Genomic DNA, 20,967 nt, shown 5'->3' on the forward strand with positions numbered 1-20,967 from the left:
CTCTCCCAAGTATGAGCTTTGAGTTCAAGCCCCAAGACTGGCAAAAAAAATTGAGCCTGGTGAGACATATTCTTCTGGGATCAAAGGAGGGCGGAGGTTATAGGTAAGAGGTAGGGTAGAGGGCAGGTGCTGGTGGCTCACCCCTGTAATCTACTCAGGAGGATGAGATCTGAGGATCCCAATTGCAAGCAGGAAAGTCAATGAGACACTTTTCTCCAATAAAACACCCAAAGAGCCGGAAGTAGAGCTGTAGTTCAAGTAGTAGAGTGCTACTACTCATGCCTGTCCTCCTAGCTCCTCAGGAGGCTGAGATGTGAGGATCACGTTTCAAAGCCAGCCCAGGCAGGAAAGTCTGGGAGACTCTGATCTCCAAGGAACCTACAGAAAACCAGAAGTTGCTCTGTGGCTCAAGTGGTAAGGTGAAGAGCTGGGGGACAGTGCACAGGCCCAGAGTTCAAGCCCCATGACCAACACCTGGCCTGCTTGGACCTTACTCTGTAGCTCTAGGCAGAGTTCTTTCCAGTGGGCCCATGAGGGTCTCCTAATGTCTAGGTGTCCTAAAAGTCTTGGTAGCAGCCTGTTTGGAGGCCATTGCCTACAGAGCAGGACACAGTACCAGAGAAGTATCGAGCCTTGGGGCGTGAAGATCATCATAATGGCATCTGTCATGGGTGCAATGTAGATCCGAGCAGTAAATCAGTCTCAGACCATGGTTCTGGGCCAGGAGGAGCAGGAGCTCTAAGATGTCACACCAGATAATGACGAGTCACACGAGTATCACAAGAGTGCAAATTTGTCAGTCAGACCTTGGGCAGGTGTTGAGTTGGGCTCATGAAAGTTTTGTAGGCTCAGGAATCCACAGCCAACTGGCTGCTGCTTGTAGCAGTCACTATCCCAGGAGTCCAAGGTCTCGGTGCCCTGCTTTCCTCGCCAGTGGTTGGGGAAGAGGGGCAGATGAAGTTCTGCAATCATGGCCGACTACCAAGGAGCAACCCTAGTGTCCTTCCTTTGATACTGCAGCCCCATGTTGAGATCGAGGGGCAGGTTCCATGGAACTTACTGCCATGGCCCAAGCCCCTCCACCCAAGAAGGACTTAGGGAGAAACCAGTAGATCTGGCTTGACAGTTTACTTTGACTATGACTCAGGACTGCCCCCATTTCTAGCTCAGCTCATCCAGGTCAAAACTAATGCCCCAGAACATTGAGGTACTGGCTATACCATTCTCTCATCCCCCAGTTCCCTGGCCCTGGAATCTGAAGTATATTCCTTTGTATTCTGAGCATCCAGAATTGTCTAGAAGGACCTGAGAGGCCCAGCTGGGGCCAGAAGATAAATTTGCCTACGATAAGGTGCATTGACATTTCCTAGACATTGAACAATACATCCATGCCACCTTGGCCTCACTTCTCATGTAGCCCCAGATTATCCTTGTTTGGGGAGCCTTCAGTCAGCTATCAAGGTTGAGCTGACCAGAGCCACTGGCAACCACCCTTCCTCCACACCACTACCAGCCTGCTGGGAATGGGTCATGCAACCAGGGGTCCAGCTGAGAAAAGGACAGGAAACAGCATGACTGACCCTGCCCCCCAGAGGCAGAAGAGAACATATGCTAGCCGGCACTGAGGACCCAGAATCCCCTGGATAAGGACCAAGATATGGACAGCCTGACTTGTGTCCCAAGGAAAAGCTGTAATATGCATTCAGGTTTCTGACAATTTAGGACTCATTGTAGACCATGACTAAAGACAGGGTTGCTGTTGAGGAAGGGCCCCATCCAAGGTCAGGAAGAGGCAGACAAGCACCAAGGATGTGGGCAGAGAATGATGAGGGAAAAATGCACGCACGCGCCCACACACACATACACACGCACACACACACACACACACACGGGTAGCCCAAGGCCTCAGCAGTCCCTGAGCAACTGAACATCCCAACCTCCGAGAAGATGGTACTACCATCCTCAGACCGAATGTTGACAAAACACATCTGGAATGACTCATAAAACAGCATGGCATTTCCTACTGTACACACCACTATGAAGAAAACTCAGCCACATTATTTGGATTGTCGGTAATGGGGTTTGAACTTTGGGCCTGCGTGCCATCTCTCAGCTCTTCAGCTCTTCAGGTGTGCGTCCTACCACTGGAGCCACAACACTACTTCCAGTTCTCTGGTACTTCACTTGAGATAAAGTCTCACAGACTTTCCTAACCAAGCTGGCTTTGAACCATAATACTCAGATCTCAGTCTCCTGAGTAGCTAAGATGATAGTTGTGAGATACTGGCAGTGCCGGTTTCAGCCACCTTCTTACAACCAGGGGAAATCCAACTTGTCCAGCCATAAAGCACATGCAACCCTTCACTTTCAGACTTTGACACCAGTATCCAAAGCCATTCTTCCTTGGTTTGAGAGAATATAATCAACACTACCTTCCAACCCTGCTCCCATTTGCCCAGTCCCTGCCTACGATAGGCCACAACCTCTGGAGTTCTTGGTAAGACATGCCCAGCCTGCTGTAACTTCCCACTTAGGCAAATTTCGGGAGTTCTTAGAAATGGCTGTACACTGAGGCCAGAACCTGGTGTCCCAACCACAGCAACCACACTCCTTCACCATCACTGCCAAGTAAGGGGTGTCTTTCTTTCTTGTTTTTTTGGATGATGGGCTTGAACTCAGGGCTTGCGTACTGTCTCTGATGATGAATTTTGCTCAAGGCCAGTGCAATTCCACTTGAGCCATGGCGCCATTTCCGGTTGGAGATTAGAAATGAGACTCTCATTTGACTTTCCACCCTGTGCATGGATACAAGACCTGCAGGGATACAAGACCTTCTGAATCTCAGCTTCCCGAGTAACCAGGATGAGCCATCAGCGCATGGCCTATGGTGTCTCATTCTTTACAATTTCCAACTAGTCCTCCTCTAGACACTACCACCTAGGCCCTCCTCTACCTCCCTCAGGGACAGCAAAGGGAGGCTCAGAATCTGGGGAGGGCTATTGGCATTAAAGAGCTCCCTTCACATCACTTCCCCTTTCTAAGCTCCCATCCACTTCCTCGGGATGGCCTGGTTGTCTGGAGCATATTAGACCCACTAGGACTTCTTAGGCCTGCCCTGTATCATCCCGCCACACCCATCCAGGACCTGAGAATTTCTGGGGCCTGTTGTTCCATGTCTCAGTGGAAGCCATTGGGAGGGTTGCTAATAACCGGGTAAAGGGGTGCCCAGGGCAGAAAGAGTGTCCAGATCCCCTCTGTCATAGAAGAAGACACAAAGCATGGATGGATCTACTAAGTGCTACAGGGCACACCATCAATCTGTCACCCAGGTCTCTTGGAGTGAACTTTTACGTTGACATTGCTGGGGCTCAAACTCGGGGTACAGGCGCTGTCCCTGAGCTTCTTTTGCTTGATGTGAGCACTCTTCCACCTGAGCCTAGCTTTTTCTGTGTATCTGGGACCTAATAATCAAACCCAGGGTTTCCTGTGTGCTAGGTGAGCCCATTACTGCTAAGATAAAATCCCAACATTGGATAGCTGTTCTATGACCCCTTGGGCCTGTTTCAAGACAGTCTTGCACATATTTACTGAGTATATAACCAGCAGCTTTGGCTGGAAAAGAACACGGTCTGCTATGTTGTCCTTGATCTATGGCATCTTTTCTCTCTGTGCTACCTGTCACCTCCTCCTTGTTAAGCAAGACCCCCTTTCAAGTACTGCCTCTAAGAAGCCCGCTCCAATCACCCTGGTAGAGGGGGATCTTCTCCGCTCTGCAGGCTGCTGGCCTTGTCATGCTCTGCCTCAAGCTGGTGTGGTTGAGAGCGTAAAAAGGTGAAGGCCTGGCTTTCACCACCTAATTTCTGAAGACTCTGATACACTACCCAGGGACCAGTGCGGTATCACACTCTGTGAGAGGGCACTTGAGGCCCAGGCAGTCTGGGGGCAACAAATGGGGCCATTTCTTGTGTGGGTTTGAACTGAGGATCTGGGAGCTGTCTCTCTGAGATTTTATGCTCAAGGCTGCTACTCTACCACTTGAGCCACAACTCCACATTTGGATTTTTGGTGGTTCCATGCAGAGAAGAGTCTTATCGGCTTTCTAGCTTATGGCTGGCTTCGATCTTTGATCCTCTAATCTCTGCCTACCCAGGAGCCAGGATGTCAAGTGTGAGGCCTGAGTCAGAGAGGGTCCATAATCTTTCCTTTGAACTTCTGTTTATCTCGTGTCAACTAGCAAGCCCTACTTAAAATAGTCATTTATAAGGGATCAAGTTCCTCTCCTAGGTCAGTTAAACCAAGGAGATAAAATATCTTTGGAAAAGGCTAGTCAGAGTTGACCTAGGTGAGTGTGTGTGTGTGTGTGTGTGTGTGTGTGTGTGTGCGTGTGTGTGTGTCTGTGTGTCTGTGTGTCTGTGTGTCTGTGTGTCTGTATGCATGAGTTTCAGGGATACCTACCCCCATCTCTCTGGTGCTTCTTTCACACAGTGGTGAGTACATCCAGGATCCCCACCCCAAGAAAGGCGGGCAGGGGAGGGTACTTAAGGTCATATCAAGTGGGATGATCTGAATTCTATCCTGCAACTGAATCCAGGAGAAATAATAGACAGAAGGAGATATTTAGAGGAACATAAGGGAAGCCACTTACCTTTGGCTACAAGTACCGGAGAGAAGAATGAATCCATCCTTTTTGGTAGTAAGATAACATGTGTCCACTATTCATTTATTTTATTTTTTGTGAGTCCCAGGTCTTGGATTCAGGGACTGGGTGTCATCTCTGAGCTTCTTTTACTTAAGGCTGAGGCTCTATCACTTGAGCCACAGCACCAAAACTGGCTTTTTTCGGGGGGGGGGGGAAGGAGGTACTTTATGGGAGATAAGAATCTCACAGACTCTCCTGCCTAGGCTGGCTCTGCGTCACGACCATCAGAACTTAGCCTCCCGAATAGCCAGGATGACAGGTGAGAGCCACTGGCACCTGACTGCCACCATCCATTTATAGTCCCCTAGGGCCAGTGCTGGGCTACCTGCACTGCATCCTCCTTTTGGTGAGTGGGAAGCAGACATGGGTCGGTTTGATACTTCAATAGCCTACCTACCTTTTAGCATTGTTCTGGCTCAGTCTGATGCCGGTTTCCTCCTTATCTACACCAATGACTTCGTGCTGTCACAGAACAAATGTCCCCCAGGAGGTGTGGATCTGGGGTCTTTACTCTGAACACTGCCCCCTATCCCTGAAACAACACACTGCAGCAATGTGAGGTACACATAGAGTGAATTCAGTTTCTTATAATCAGGGTCTGGCCAGATAGGTTGCAGTGAGGATCAGAGGCTTGGGATAGTGCTGTGTAGTTGGACAATGGGATGCCTCCTCATCCACTTTCCTTTAACTGTCTTAGCAGTGAGTAGTGGGGAAGGACTCACCAGACAGACTGACAATGAGTAACCATCACGGTCTACCCCAGGCACAGAGGGGCTTACCTAAGGAAGCTAGTTCCACAGTCCAAGCAAAAATGATCCTGACACACAGCCTACCTCCAGAATGACAGGGTCACCTTGGGTCCCAGTCACATGGGGATGCTGAGCCAAAACCTCCAGCACACATTCAACATGTTACTAAGAGAGAGACAGAGACAGAGACAGAGAGAGAGAGAGAGAGAGAGAGAGAGAGAGAGGGAGGAGAGAGAGAGAGAGAGAGAGAGAGAGAGAGAGAGAGAGAGAGAGAGAGAGAGAGAGAGAATTATACTTAAGCTGAAGGCCGGTGGCACAGGCCTACAATGGTAACTACACAGGAGGTTGAGATATGAGGATCATGGTTCAGAGCCAGCCCAGGCAGGAATGTCTTTGAGATGCTTATCGCCAAAGAACCACCAGAAAAACAGAAATGGTGTTATGGCTCAAGTGGTAGAGCCCTAAACTTGATCTGAGCAGCTTGGGGACAGTCCGCAGGCCCAGAGTTCAAGCCTCACGACTGACAATAAGTGGACTTCCCACCACAAGAAATGGACTGAATAGCACCCATTGTCCTAGGGAGCATGGCAGACAAGTCAGGCCGAGCTTCCTGTCATCTGGGGGTCATGAGTAGGCCACCCAGCTTTTCCGTGCCGTTTTTTCCCCAGCTGCAAAGCTGAATAGTGAAGGATCTCCTTCCTCATGGGGATAGGGTAAGGATGAGAGCCATGTTTTGTTTCCTAATCCCATACCTGTGGCATGATAAATAACAGGCCCCTTCTTGGTCCTTTCCACGTATCTTCCTGTTATATGCTCACAGAATTGCCAAGAAACTTATCTGATGACCGTTCCCTCTACGCCTGGCCCTGCCCCAGAGTTCCCCTTGTATTGGTCCCTTGTTTCCTCACAACTGTCCTGTGAGAAGACTGAGGACAATGGTTCAAGGCTGAACCCAGAGCTTCAACTCTGGTCAAGAATCGGCTGCTGTGGACTGAGTTTAGGACAACCATCTAAACCGATGACTGAGCATGGTGCTACATATCTACCATCCCAACTACAGAGGACCAGGCATGGTGGCACATGCCTGTCACAGGAGGACCATGATCCAGCCAAGCCTGAGTCTCCATCTCAGAAATGCCCAAGACAGAAAGGCTTGGCTCCCATGGAAGAAGACCTGATTGGAAAACCTAAGCTCTTGACTTCAAACACTAATATACCAAAAAGAATCTGAGGCCTGGTGCCAGAGTCTCATGCCTATAACCCTACCTACTTAGGAAGCTGAGATCTGAAGAACACAGGTCAAGATTTAAAGTTGGTTTGGCCTTGCCCATCAGACGTCATGATGAGATGACCCAGAGTCTGACCCATGCCAATAAGGTCCATACTAACAGGGCTCACAGCCTTACTAAGTGCTGACCACGCTCTCTGTCCCCCTGGGGAGCCAACCCCTATGGGCCCCACCCCTGGTCCTCCCGTGCTCCCACTGCCACCAACCAGTCCCAAGGGAGTAACAGTTCCAGGTCACAAAGATCCCTTGCTCTTATAATTTAAAGGTGCTGAGTCCCCTTCAAACATCTCACCCTTCCAGACCCCTAGACCTCAGCCACAAAGCACATGCACCCCCCAAAGACAGGGATTAGAAGTTACCAAAGGCTCCAGCACTCATTGTTACAACCAATATCCACACACACACACACACACACACAACACAGAGCCATCATGGGTGGCTCCTTGCGGTCATCCTAGTTACTCAGGAGGCTGACGTCTGAGGACCACTGTTCAAAGCCATCCACACAGGAAAGTTTCTGAGGCTCCTATCTACGCTGAACGACTAAATAGCTACAGGTGGAGCTGTGGCTCAAGTGTCAGAGCTCTAGCTTTGAGCAAGGTATCTCAGGGACAGCACCTAGGCCTTGAGTTCAAGGCCCAGTTCTTCTACCTCCAAACACACCCAGACACAGACACAGACAGTCAGACCGACAGACAGACAGACAGACAAACACACACACACACACACCCATACACACACACACACACACACACACACACAAACACAAACACACACACACACACACACACACACACACACACACACACAGGATAGCCCAAGGATTCAGCAGTGCCTGAGAACAGAAACATGAATTTCCTCAATTAGGATCAGATCCCACCCCCTAGAAGGTGGCAGTACCGACATCAGACCCATTGTAGACAAAACATTGAATCTCACACATATCTGAATGTCTCATAGACCAGCATGGCATTTCCTATCATACACACTGCTATGTGGAAAACTTTGTCACCTCTTTTTGTTGTTGGTCAAGGGGTTTGAATTCTGGGCCAAGGTGCTGTCCCTCAGCAATTCAGCTGAAGGTGAGCACTCTCCCACTTGAGCCAAAGCAGCAATACCTGTTCTCTAGTGGTCTATCATCAAGTTTCACAGACTTTTCTGCCCAAGCTGACTTGTAACCACGGTCCTCACATCTCAGCCTTCTGAGTAGCTAGGATGATAGTTGTGAGCCACCGGTGGCTTCTGGCTTCAGCCACATTCATATATAGACAGAGGAAACCCATCTCATCAGGCCACAAACTTTTTGCAACCCTTCATTCAGATTTTGATACCCAGCATCCAAATCTATCCTTCAATGGAAGAAGTAAAGACACAACAATCTCACACCTGCACCCCTTCGCTCACTCCCTGCCTGTCACAGGACATGTCCTCTTGAAGCTGTGGCTTCAAACTGGGGCAAACTTGGGGAATTCTTACAAATGTCTGTACAGTGAGGCCAGCACTTGGTCTCCCAAACACAGCACCCTCCCCACAACCCCACACTCCACCATCATTTGCAGGCAAAGATGTCTTTCTTTCTTTCTTTTTTATGTTGTGGGGCTTGAATTCTGGGGCTGGGTGTTGTACCTGAGCTCTTTAGCTTAACGCAAGCACTCAATTGCTTGAGACACAGCACCGCTTCTGGTTTTCTGGAAATTCCTTTTAGGTAAGACTCTAAGGGTCTTTCCTGACCAGGCTGGCTTTTACCTGTGATCCTCAGATCTCACCTCCTGAGCACCTAGGATAACAGCCATGAGCTACTGGCACCCAGCCAAAAAAACGTTTCCATTCCTGTCATCCTCTCTCCACAGGAGACTGAAATCTGAGGACTGCAGTTGGATGCCACTTAGCAGCAAAGCCCGTGAGAACTCTTTATCTCCAATTAAACACCCAAAAAAGCTAGAAGTTGAGCTGTGATTCAAATGGTAGAGTGCTATCTTGGAGCATAAAAGACAAGATCCACTCCCTAGTTTCAAGCTTTTTCTAGTATAGACCCAAACAAGAAAGGGAAGCAAGTGGGCACACGGGAGCTCAAAGCAAACACATAGTATTCAAAACTCCCAGAACAGACTCCATCCAGCTCTAATTCCCTAGATATTATGTCCTACATCATGGCAGTCTTAGATGGGACTGACCATGCACCAATTTGGGACATTCAAGAACAATCTCATACGGAAGATCCCATGACCTTATCAAAGAATCAGGATCTCTCACTGTCCTGCCTAAACACTGGGCAGTGAGGTAAGGTCTAGGTATCCAACCACATGATATGGGAACCAAAGGGATTCCTGGTCAAGGGACTGAGACTGGGGGGGGATCTAGGTCCCTCTTGGGGTGGTGAAAAGGGCTTCTCTATCAGAGAAATGTTCCTATGTTGTGAGTATTATCAAAGAAATAACCTTGCTCAGAGCCCAGTGACTCTGGTTTTCCCACCAGCCTCTACCCAGCTCTGCCCCACATTCAGCCTGCCCTCTCTGAATACCAGATCTGCCATCTAGACTAAAGACTTAGCCAGCCAAGAGACCTATTTCCTGCCCTCATTCCCAGGCTGTCCTTTGGCAGTGGCATGCTTACCTCAGTCTTTGGTGAAGGAATGAACACCGGGGGGGGGGGGGGGAATCGTCAGATTGAGCCATGGAATGTCCTAGTCCCTAAGGATATACTGCACAGGCATCCTGCAGTGAACGGCAGCCAGGTTTTCAATGATGATCCCAAGCCAGTACTTTTAATAGCAGTGTGGCTGGATCAAAGGCTGGTAGTCTATGTTGTCAGGCGAGGTCATGGCTTCAATGTCTTGACACACCTGACCTAGGATCATTCTCCCTCTTCAAATTCCTACTTATCCTTTGCCCCCCCTTGAAACTCTCACTCCAATAAATCCCTAGCCCTTGGAAACTTTCTTCTGATCTGACCAGAAAATAAACTCTATGAAACCTGGTGACCCACCCTGAGCCCTAGGTTCTACCCGAGGCTGGTTCCCTCTATAGTCGGTGATCACACAGCTCCTGCCTGTGATGAAGATGCTGAGGGGTCATGTCCCCACAGAGATTGTGAATAGTTGGCTCCTTTGATCCAGGGACTCCAAACCAAGGCTTGCATATTCTCCCTTCTTCCTTCTTTTCCTCGTTTTCTCCCTCTGTCCTTCCCTCTCCTCTCTCTTCACTTTTTTGTGTCAGGCCTGGGCCTTGTACTTGGAGCCTATGTGCTGTCCCTAAGCCTTTTTACTCAAGGCTAGCAGTCTATGGCTTGAGCCACACATCCACTTCTGGTGTTTTGTTTTTGGTAGTTAATTGAAGACAAGAGTCTTACAGGCATTCCTGCCTGGGCCAGAAGCCTCAATTCTCTGATCTCAGCCTCCTAAATAACTAGGGTGACAGGCTTGAAGCACTGGTATCCAGATCAATCCAAGGTTTCTTCATGGGCTGTGGAACCAGTCCTGGAACTTTTCATGGACTATGACCACCCAGAGCCTGTTTCACACTGTAAAGGTATGTTGGATAAATAAATGAGCATCTGTCTATGACAATACTACAGAAAAGTCCCATCTGATTCAGGTAAGAATCTTCTGTGGGGGAGGGAGGACGGTGTCTGATGAAGCTCTCCCACAGTTCTCCCTCCTCCCTCTTACCCCCTCCTGGTGCCACCACACTGAACTGTTTTTGACTCTGAGGATGTGAGCCACTATGTACTCGCTACATTCCAGGGCCTCTGGGATGCCTACTTCTCAAAGATCTCTGTCCAGCAACTGACCAGCACTGTGGAACTCAATTCCCCACATAGGTGTGAATGAGGTTGCTGTGAGCTGAATGCGTGGCTCAAGGGGCCTCCTGTCCTCCCCCTTGGGCCAGCCAGGATCTTTCACCACATCTGGCCCCTAAGTTTCATGCTGCCGAGGAAAGATCCTTGAGGCAGCCTGGGTTCTCTGAATCTCCCAGAGTCCAGTACAGGTGCTGGGAATCATCTCTGCTCATAGCTGGCAAGCTGAGGATGCCGAGGTCACAATCTCTGCTCCCCACAATGTCCTCGAGTGGGGTGGTCACCCTAGAGAGATTCAACAGCTGCCAGAGAAAGGCAGTCAAGGCACAATGTTCAAAGCGGGAGACAGTCTGGCTTGGGAACTGTGCCGCTTTGAACAACATTGTTTGACGGCTGAAATCATCCATATAATTTGATCCATAATCCCAGGCATTAGTCGAACTTGCCAGCTTAAATTTAAAAAACCTGGAATATGTGGTATTTAATTTGTCCCAATCAAACTTAAAGGGTTCCAAAGTCAATGGTCCCCTTTTCCTTCTAGAAAACCTATAGCAGGTTACAGAAACTAGCATTCAGGGAGCCCTAGCTAACTGCCACCTCCTGATACCGAGCGGGCTCCAATAGGGGGAATGGATTTGCCTACTACTGCTCAGTTAGAAACAGCCCAGGCGGGACACAGATTGGATTCTGCAGGACTCCAGGGTGGATTGACACTGGGCACTGCCCCAGGAGGGTATCCTCACCACCAGTGGAGGCCCAGAGCTCTGTGCCCGGATGCCCACGGAGAACGTTAATGCCCTAGATATGGTTCTCCTCTCATCCACTCTCATGGTTAACCATCTGCCATGTCCCACCGTATGCCAGTCCCCAAAACCTCATAGCTTCACAGCCCCTGCTCTATCCCTTCCCTCATCTTGTTCCCTAATTATGTTGGGCAGACACATTCCAAACCCTTGAATTACCTCCAACTAAACACACAAGAGCAGAGTGTCTAGGTGGAAGAGTGTGGCTGTGATCTCATTCGTTTCAACAAACTTCTGGTTGGGGATAGAAGGACAGGCATCCACTCCAGTCCAGGGTTCACACTGTTCTTCTAAGGGAGGCCCACTCAGGCCCAGCAGCTAATGTGGGCTACAGGAAAGGGGGAAGAGAGAGGTGGAAAGGGGAGGAAAGTAATGTCTACTGAAATCTTCCATAAAGGAGCCATGAAACTGTGAAGGAGAAAACAAAAATTGTGGCTGGGCTTGTATTTGGTATTGATGAAGAAAGAACAACAATGAATACACACACAGAGAGAAAGAAAATGCATTTGCTGTTTTAAACATGGTGACAAATTTATTTTCATTGTTCTCATTTCCCTGCTTTCCCAACACACACACACACACACACACACACACACACACACACACACACACACACACTCACACACACCTCCAGAATGGTGACAGATGACTCTTCCATGCAGCACCTGCAATTTGCCAACTAACTCCCCTGAGGACAGTCAGGCTGTACAAGGAGAAAGATTCTCTCTCTCTCTCTCTCTCTCTCTCTCTCTCTCTCTCTCTCTCTCTCTCTCTCTCTCAGACTCTCTCTCTCTCTCTCTCTCTCTCTCTCTCACACACACACACACAGACGCACACACACACACACACACACACACACACACAGACTCAGAGTAGTACCTCTCCTCAGTTTGTTGGTTCCTCATCTGGGACAATGTATTAGCTGGAGCACGTGGGTTCCAATTCTCTGTTCCCTTGTCAGAACCAAGGGCTCCCACCCAACGGGAGCACCACTCTAATGATACAGCACGACCCCGCCTCTCCACTTCTCCAGGGCCAGACCCTTCCCCTTGGGAACAACCAGCCTTAACTTCCCATTCACCAAAGCCCTAGGCCCGGACGCTGGGTGAAGGAATCCCCAGACAGGTGGCTCCTCAGAGCCAGGACTGAAACAAGCAGTGGGTCATGGGGTCCCAAAGGGGAGTGTGTGACCCAGGGTGGGGGCAGTGTTGAGGGAATGGATGGGGTCCTAAAGGCTACATTCATGGACAGACTCCTATTTCCAGCCTAGATTATTCTGGGCAACTGGGCAGATTCTTGGGGAGGACAAAAAGACCAGATGGACAGGGAGCACCAGCAGATGCTGGCAGAGCTGGAAATGTGATCACTCTGTGAGTACTGTTAACAGCTGGGGTGGGGGGATAGGCCAGGTATATGTGTGTCTGAGGGTGTGTGTTCCTCCCATATATTCACCTACTATCTGACCCCCAGTGCCCTCACCTCCCTCGTGTGTTTTTCTGGAACCCTCCTCAGATGAAAGGGTGACTGAGCACAGAGGACAAGGGCTCACACAGCAAGGGAGGTCTTCTGCATCCAACACCCCCCACTCTCAGAAAAAAGACCCAATAAGGCAGGTGCAGAGGTTTTGTTCTCCACCTCTGCCTAAAGCCACCAGGTTCCCACCAGGGAGAGAAAGGGTGCAGATGTGGGACTGTGTGGCTCCCACTACTTCAGCCAGGGGCTCAGTGGTGACCCCTTGTCACCCATTCCTCCATCTCCCCGTTTCCAGGGATACTGGCAACTAGGGATGGGGGTGAGTTCCCAGAGTCAACACCCAATCCCACCCACCCCACTCCTGGGGCGCATTTGTGGCAGAGTCAAGGCTGGCTTGCCTGCTGCTAGGGAGGCGTGTTTGGCACACAAAAAGGGAGGCGGGATTTGCAGGGTGGGAGTAGTAATGGTAGGGGGAGGTGGCAAGGTGCTGACCTGCGGGCAGACACTCACTTGTGCTGCTGGGAGAATCTGTAGGCTGTGGTTCTGTGTGCAGCTTGCAGCGATGGCAGTGGCATGGTGGACGCTTGGACCCAGAGCAGAGAACCAGGGGCTGGTACCAGGTCAGGGCCTTAAACCGGCTTGGGGAGCACCATTACTGGATGACTCCAAGAGGCACCACAGGTCTGAGCCAGTGGAAATGCAATGCTGCAGAGAGTGCAGGAGATGGGGCAGGGGCAGGGGCTGGTGGATGGCTGGGCTGAGCTTGCCACTGCTTCAGCTGAGCTCCCAGCCAGGAGCCTAAGACTCAGGGCTTACCTAGCCTCTGAGCCTTCCTGGGGTGGTGTGAGGGATGTGAATTATGTGCTGGCTTTGTGTGCTCTGTGCTCCTGGCCCAGACCCATGCTCCTACAGCAGCAGAGGCATGGAGGCTGCCACCCCTGATGTATGTGCCTGGTCTTCTCTCTGCTCTCTCTCTGCCCCCACTTCTCTCCTGCGCTGCCCCGCCCCGCTGCACAAGTGCTCCAGCCCCTGTGTGCCCCTGGCTTCAGCATATATGTGCCCCCTCAGCCACGCCCTCTCCTCGCCTGGGTCACGCCTCTTCCCCCCTCAGCCACTCCTCTATCCCTGGCTTTGTGCTGTCCTGACTCTGCCCTAAGGCTATCAGGCCATGGCAGAAGCAGCCTCACCTCAGGTCAGGGCTTCCCCCCAACCCCAGCAGCTGCCCAGGGGGTGCATCTAATCTCCACTCAGCCCAACCACTGGGGGACTCTTCTACATCCACCCCATACACCAAGCAGTTGCATGGTGTCCCTCCATGTTTGTGTGTGTATGTGTGTGTGTGTGTGTGTGTGTGTGTGTGTACGATTGTTGGGATATCTACCTCTCAAGGACTCAGAATCATTTCAAAAAATAGCACAAAGAACCCTGTGTAATGCACTCAGCACAATGAGCCTTTTGAAGGACTCAGCACATAGCAACCTTTGGGATCCTCATGGTAATCTAATGACTAAGATAAGACATGCAATTTTGACATCACTAAACTTACATATCATAGTATTATAACATCATATGTCATAGTGACATTATAGACATATTGTGAATACCTATTCTGTGATTTCATTCTATTTCAAGTGAGCAATATTGGTGGATATCAGAAATCCTTTATGACCTCAAAGCCATTGTGACATGAAAATCCCTTTGTGACATAACAGTGCCATTGTGATAGTAACCTGTTGTGCCATCACAAACTGGTCCTGTCCATTGTGACCTCATCACCAATGTGACATCACAAAGCCATTGTGATATCACATTGCTGTTGTGACATTACAATCACCTAGAGACCTCCCAAACCCATTATGACATCTTTAGCACCTTTGAAAAAACACATGGCCTTTGTGACATGATAGTCCCTTTGTGTGTCCATATCCTCATTGTGAAATGTCAATTGAGATCAGATATGCCAAAGAACTATCACAAAGGATTTACAATATAATCATTGTTGTGATAGCACATTGTCATTATGACAACATCAGCTCATTGTGACATCAAAAATCTGTAATGACATCATACCACTATGACATCACATTGTCATTGTGACATCATATATACATTATGAATGCCTATTATGTGATTTCATTATATTTCAAATGTGGCAAGTGGGTTTATATCAAAAACACATTTTGACTTCATAACCATTGTGACATCACAATCCCTTTGTGATGTACCATTGAAATTGTGATATCTCTAAACAACTGTGACAACTCAAACATGTCCTGTCCTCCAAAGTTTTGTGACATGTTGCCACTGTGTTATGTTAGGCCCATTGATAGCTCAATCTATTTTCGACTTCATATTATTTCAGGAATGACATGAAATATTAGAAATATACGTTGACATCATGAGCATAGTGATATCACACTGCTAGATGTAATGACCATTGTGTCATATTGTCACATCATAAATCTGTTCTGACTTCATCACATTTGTGCCAACAAATGCTTTGGAATCCTCACAAGCCCGTTCTAAATTTATATACTTATTGTGAGTTAATGAAAATTGAGGTCTGGAATGCCATTGTCACATCACTCATCTACTGCGACATCACAAAACAATTTTGAACTTATCACTATTATGTATCACCAATTAATTAGAATTTGACATCATATAGCAATTGTGATATTACTGTACCATCATGCTTTCACAATCCTATTATGACCTAATCACATCTTAGAAAATGCATGGCCTTTGGGACATCAAGCTCCTTCTGTGAACTTGTAGCAATTGAAATTTGAAATATGTGATATTACAAACTAGTTTAGACATCATTAACCCATTTTTATATCATTAACACTTTGACAACCAAAACCTGTTAGGAACTTTAGCACTCTTGACAAAAAACATGGCATTTGTGTCATCACAGTTAATTTGTGTATGTCGTGGTGACTTCATTCTCATGTCCTCACTGTAAACTAATAGCAATTAAGATCTGACATACCATTGTGACATACAAACCATTTGTGACATCATCACCAGTGTGATATCAATCATTATGTCACCATCAGCACATTGTGGCATCAACAAGCTACAATGACCTCATAGCATTATGACATCGCATTGCCATTTTGCTGTCTTAGACACATTGTGAATGTATATCCTGTGATTTCATTCTATTTAAAATGTGGCATATCAGTTGATATCAGAAACACATTGTGACCTCATAACCATTGTAACATTATAAACCCTGTGTGACGTTATAACTGGTGTAACATCACATTGTTGTTATGACAGCTTTAGCTTATGGTGACATCACAAAATGGCAATGACATTATAACATTTGCCATTATGTCATTGTGATATCATAGTCACATTATGAATGCCTAATCTGTGATTTCATTATATTTGAAAGGTGGCATGTGGGTTGATATCAGAAACTCATTGTGATGTCACAACCACTGTCACATCAAAATCCCTTTGTGACATCAATTTGGCAATGTGACATCACAATGGCAATGTGATGGAACTAAGGCATCGTGATATCAAAATGGTCATGAACACAAAACGGGTTTCTGATATCAACCGACATGCCACATTAGAAATAGAATCAATAACATAATAGGCAAACACAACATGTCTATGACATCAGAATAACAATGTGATGGTGCAATGCTATGATATCATTGTAGTTTTACATGTCAAAATGAGCGGATGGTGTCATAATGGCAACATGATGTCACAATTATGATGTCAGAAAGGATTTGTTATGTTTCCTTGGTATGTCTGATGTCAGTTGTCATTAGTTCCCCATGAGGTTATGGATCCAAAAAAGGTTCTGTGATGTTACAGAGGCCATGTGTGTTTTCAAAGGTGTTTATGTCATAATAGTTTTTTAACGGCACAATGTAATCCATAATGTCACAATGGAAATGAGATGTCACATTGGGTTTTGATGTCACCGTGGTGATGAGGTCACAATGGCTTTGTGATGTCACAGTTTGTTTTTAATATCGGAATGATATATCCAATTTCAATTACTCATAATTTAATATGAGGATACCAGTTGATAGAAGAAGCTTCATAGTGTGAGGTCATACTATGTGAAAATCCAACGGGACAGTGATTTCACAATGACAATGTGATGTCTCAACATCATGATATAATAATGTTTTGATGTCACAACTGGTGATGCCATACTGATGAAGAGGTCATAACTTAGTCATAACTTGTGTGATATGCTGCCATTAGGATATTTTAGGCTTTTAGTAAGCTTATAATCAGTTTTGAAACATAATAATTCAGGTAAGACATATGATATCAGAAATTGACTCTGACATCCTGAACATTGTGATATCATGAACATTGTAACATCACATTGATAGATATCAACACCATGGTGGCATATTATGAACTCACAAATCTGTTAGGATTTCATCATATTTATGAAACACATGACTTTAGAGACAACACAGTCCCTTTGTGCACCTATGTCTTCATTGTGAATTAAAGACATTTGAGATCTGGCATGCTATTGTGACATTTCCAACCAATTGTGACAGCACAAACCTATTATAGTGGAAACACATTGTGATAGCACAATCCCTTTGTGACCCCACATTTCCATTTTGATAACACTAACTCACTGTGAAATTTCAATCCTCTCAAACCCAATCCAGATATGAAATGTGATACTCGAATCCAGTGTGACATCTAGATTATGGTGATATCACACTGATAGATGTTATGGGCATTTTGTCACATTCTCACATCACACCCTGTTAGGACTTCATCACTTTTGTGAAAATGCATGCCTTTGTAGACATCAGAGTACCTTTGTGAGCTCATGTACTCATTGTGAGTTAATGACATTTGAGATCACATGTGTCATTTTGATATCACCAACCTATTGTGACATCACACACTTCTTGTGAACCCATCAGTGTGGCATCACAAATTGTGATATCAAAATATTATTTATTCATCATATTGCAACATCACATTGCCATTGTGATATCACTGTCCCATTGTGTTTTCAAAAACCTAGTATGTCTTCATAGCATTTTAGAAAATTCATGGCATTTTATACTTGTCTTTTTCTGTGAACTCATATCTTATTGTGAAATAGTAGCAACTGAAATTGGACATGTTTTTATGAGATGTGACTTAACAAAACTATTTCATCATCAATGTGTCATCACAAAACCATTGTGAGCTTTCATTGCCATTTGACATCACTATCACATTGTGACATCGCAAACCTATTAGGACCTCTTAGCAAAAAAACACATGCCCTTTGTGACAAAACAGTCCCTTTGTGGAACTATACCCTCATTATGAACTGACAATTGATATCAGACATGCCAATTTAACGTAATGAACCCTTTGTGACATCACCAGAGTGACATAACATTGTCATTATGACAGCATCACCTACTTTTGACATGACAAAACTACAATGACAAGACAGCATTATGAGATCACATTGTCATTGTGATGTTATAAAAAGATTGTGAATGCCTAATTTTATTTTTTTTTGTCGGTCGTGGAGCTTGAACTCTGGACTTGGGTGCTGTCCATGCTCTTCAGCTCTAGGCGAGTGCTCTATCGCTTGAGCCACAGAGCCACTTCTGGTTTTCTCATGGTTTTTTATTGAGAATAAGATTCTCATAGACTTTCCAGCCTGAGCTGGCTTTGAACCGTGATCTTCAGATCTCAGCCTCTGGCGTAGCTAGGATTACAGGCGTGAGCCACCGGCACCGGGCTATTTCATTCTATTTCAATGTTGACATGTGTGTTAATATCAGAAACATAATGTGACCTCATAACCATTGTGACATCATAAATCAACAATGACATCAAATTGTCATTATGACACCATCAGCTCATTGTGATGTAACCAAACGACAATGGCATCATAGCATTATAAATCACAGTGACATTGTGACTTAACAGTGTGAAGGCCTAATCTGTGAATTCATTCTATTTCAGAAGCCCATTTTGACCATATAACCTTTGTGATATCACAATCCTTTGTGACATCACATTGCCATTGTCATATCATTAACCTGCTGTGCCATCACAAACAAGTCTTGTCCTTATAAGTTTTGTGATATACTGCCATTGCCATATATTAGGCCTTTTGTGAGCTCGTAATGTTTTCAATCTCATAGTTCAGGTAAGACATGTGATATCAGAAATCCCCTGTGATATCAAACTGCCAGATTTCATGACCATTGTGTCACATTTTGACCTCACAAGCCTGTTAGAACAGCATCACATTTGTAACAAAACATGCCTTTGGAGACATTACAGTCCCTTTTTGAACTGATATATTCATTGCTAATTAATGACAGTTGAGAGATCTCCCATGCCACTCTGACATTGTGAACCCATTGTGACATCACAAACTTACTGTGACCTCATCACGAGAATGGCATCAACAACTAATTGTTGTATCAAATCATAATTTTGACATGATATTGTGGTATTGCTGTTGTGATATCACTCTCCCATTGTGTTTTTACAAACCTGTTTTTGCCTCATCAGATCTTAGAGAAAATTCATGGACTTTGAGCCTTCAAGCTCATTCTGTGAACTCATGTACATATGACTTCTAAGGCAAGGAGACAAACCATCGAGTCACATTTAATATAATAAACAATTTTTCACTAGAAAGGGGACTGTGATTACCTTATCCTGGACTGGATACCCAGGTTCAAGACCAGCCTCGATCACCAAACGTCATACCTCCAATGGGCAGCCTGCCCTTTCTTAATTGTTCTGCAAACAATCAACCACAAAATTATTGTCTGCAAACCTCCAACCAAACCTCAATGGGCAAGGCTTTTCTTTTCCATTCTTCCATTCTTCTCTACAGACCTGTCATTCTTTCCTGGTCTTTCCCTTTTTCCCTTCCACCACTTCCTTCTTCTCTTCAGGCCTCTCCACTCTCCATAGGCCTGCCCTACTCTGACCCAGTGACCACTTGCCAACCTTCTGCTCTCCCTCAGCTTCCTCTCTTCTCAGGATTTTCCTTTCCTGCTGTCTCACCACTTTCTTCCAGCCAGGTAATTCCTATTTTTATCTCCCCTTAAAATGCTCTGAAAATGCAACTTATATACAGGTTGTATCCCTCCTCCTTCCAACGGATCTCCTGCCTAACAGTTTTCAACCATCACTTCCAAAACTGCCCAATGCTCAATCACTTCTTGACAGCTCACCGTGTGAGGCTTGACACCTCCACCTTTGGCAGCATTCCCCACACTCTCCGGTGGGCCACGCCAAGAATTTATAATGAATATCGGCTCCCACAGATAATTCTGGCTCCACTGGTTATTATAGTATCCTCATTGTGAATTAGAAGAAATTGAAATTGTATATGTCATTGTTATATTACAAACTTGATGAGACATCATTAACTCTTTGTGACCTCATCACCTCGGAGACATCACAAACTCATTGTGTTATCACATTCCCATTGTACCAACATGATCACATTGTGTAATCCCAAAACTATTATGACCTCAGAAGTTTGAAAGAAAGCATGGCCTTTGTGACATGACAGGCCTTTTGTGTACTCATATCCTCATGTTGAGCTAATGACAATTGAGATCAGGCATGCCATTTTAACATCGCAATACCTTTGTGACAACATGACCAGTGTAACATCACATTGTCATTATTATAACATCAGCCCATCATGACATCATAAAACAATAATGACATCAAATCACATGTAATTGTGATGTCACAGATACATTGGAATGCTTATTCTGTGATTTCATTCTATTTCAAATGTTTGAGGTGGGTTGATATCAGAAATACATTGTGACCACATAATCATTATGATATCACAATTCCTTGATGACACCACATTGCCATTATGATATCACTACCCCACTGTGACATAACAAAACAGTCTTATCCTCATAAATTTTTTGACATTCTGCCAGTGTGATCTGTTTGGCCTTTCTGAGTACATAAATTGTTTAACTCATAATAATTAAGTCATGACATGTGATATCAAAAATCCACTGTGATATCATGACATTGTGACATCACACTGCCAGATGTCATGAGGACATCACAAACATGTTAAGACTCATTACACTTATGCCAATATATGCCTTTGGATACATCATTATCCTTTGTGAACTTATATAGTCA

The sequence above is a fragment of the Dipodomys spectabilis genome, unplaced genomic scaffold (genome assembly GCF_019054845.1).
Source record: "Dipodomys spectabilis isolate Male_0828 unplaced genomic scaffold, ASM1905484v1 ptg000057l, whole genome shotgun sequence".
NCBI lineage: Eukaryota > Metazoa > Chordata > Mammalia > Rodentia > Heteromyidae > Dipodomys > Dipodomys spectabilis.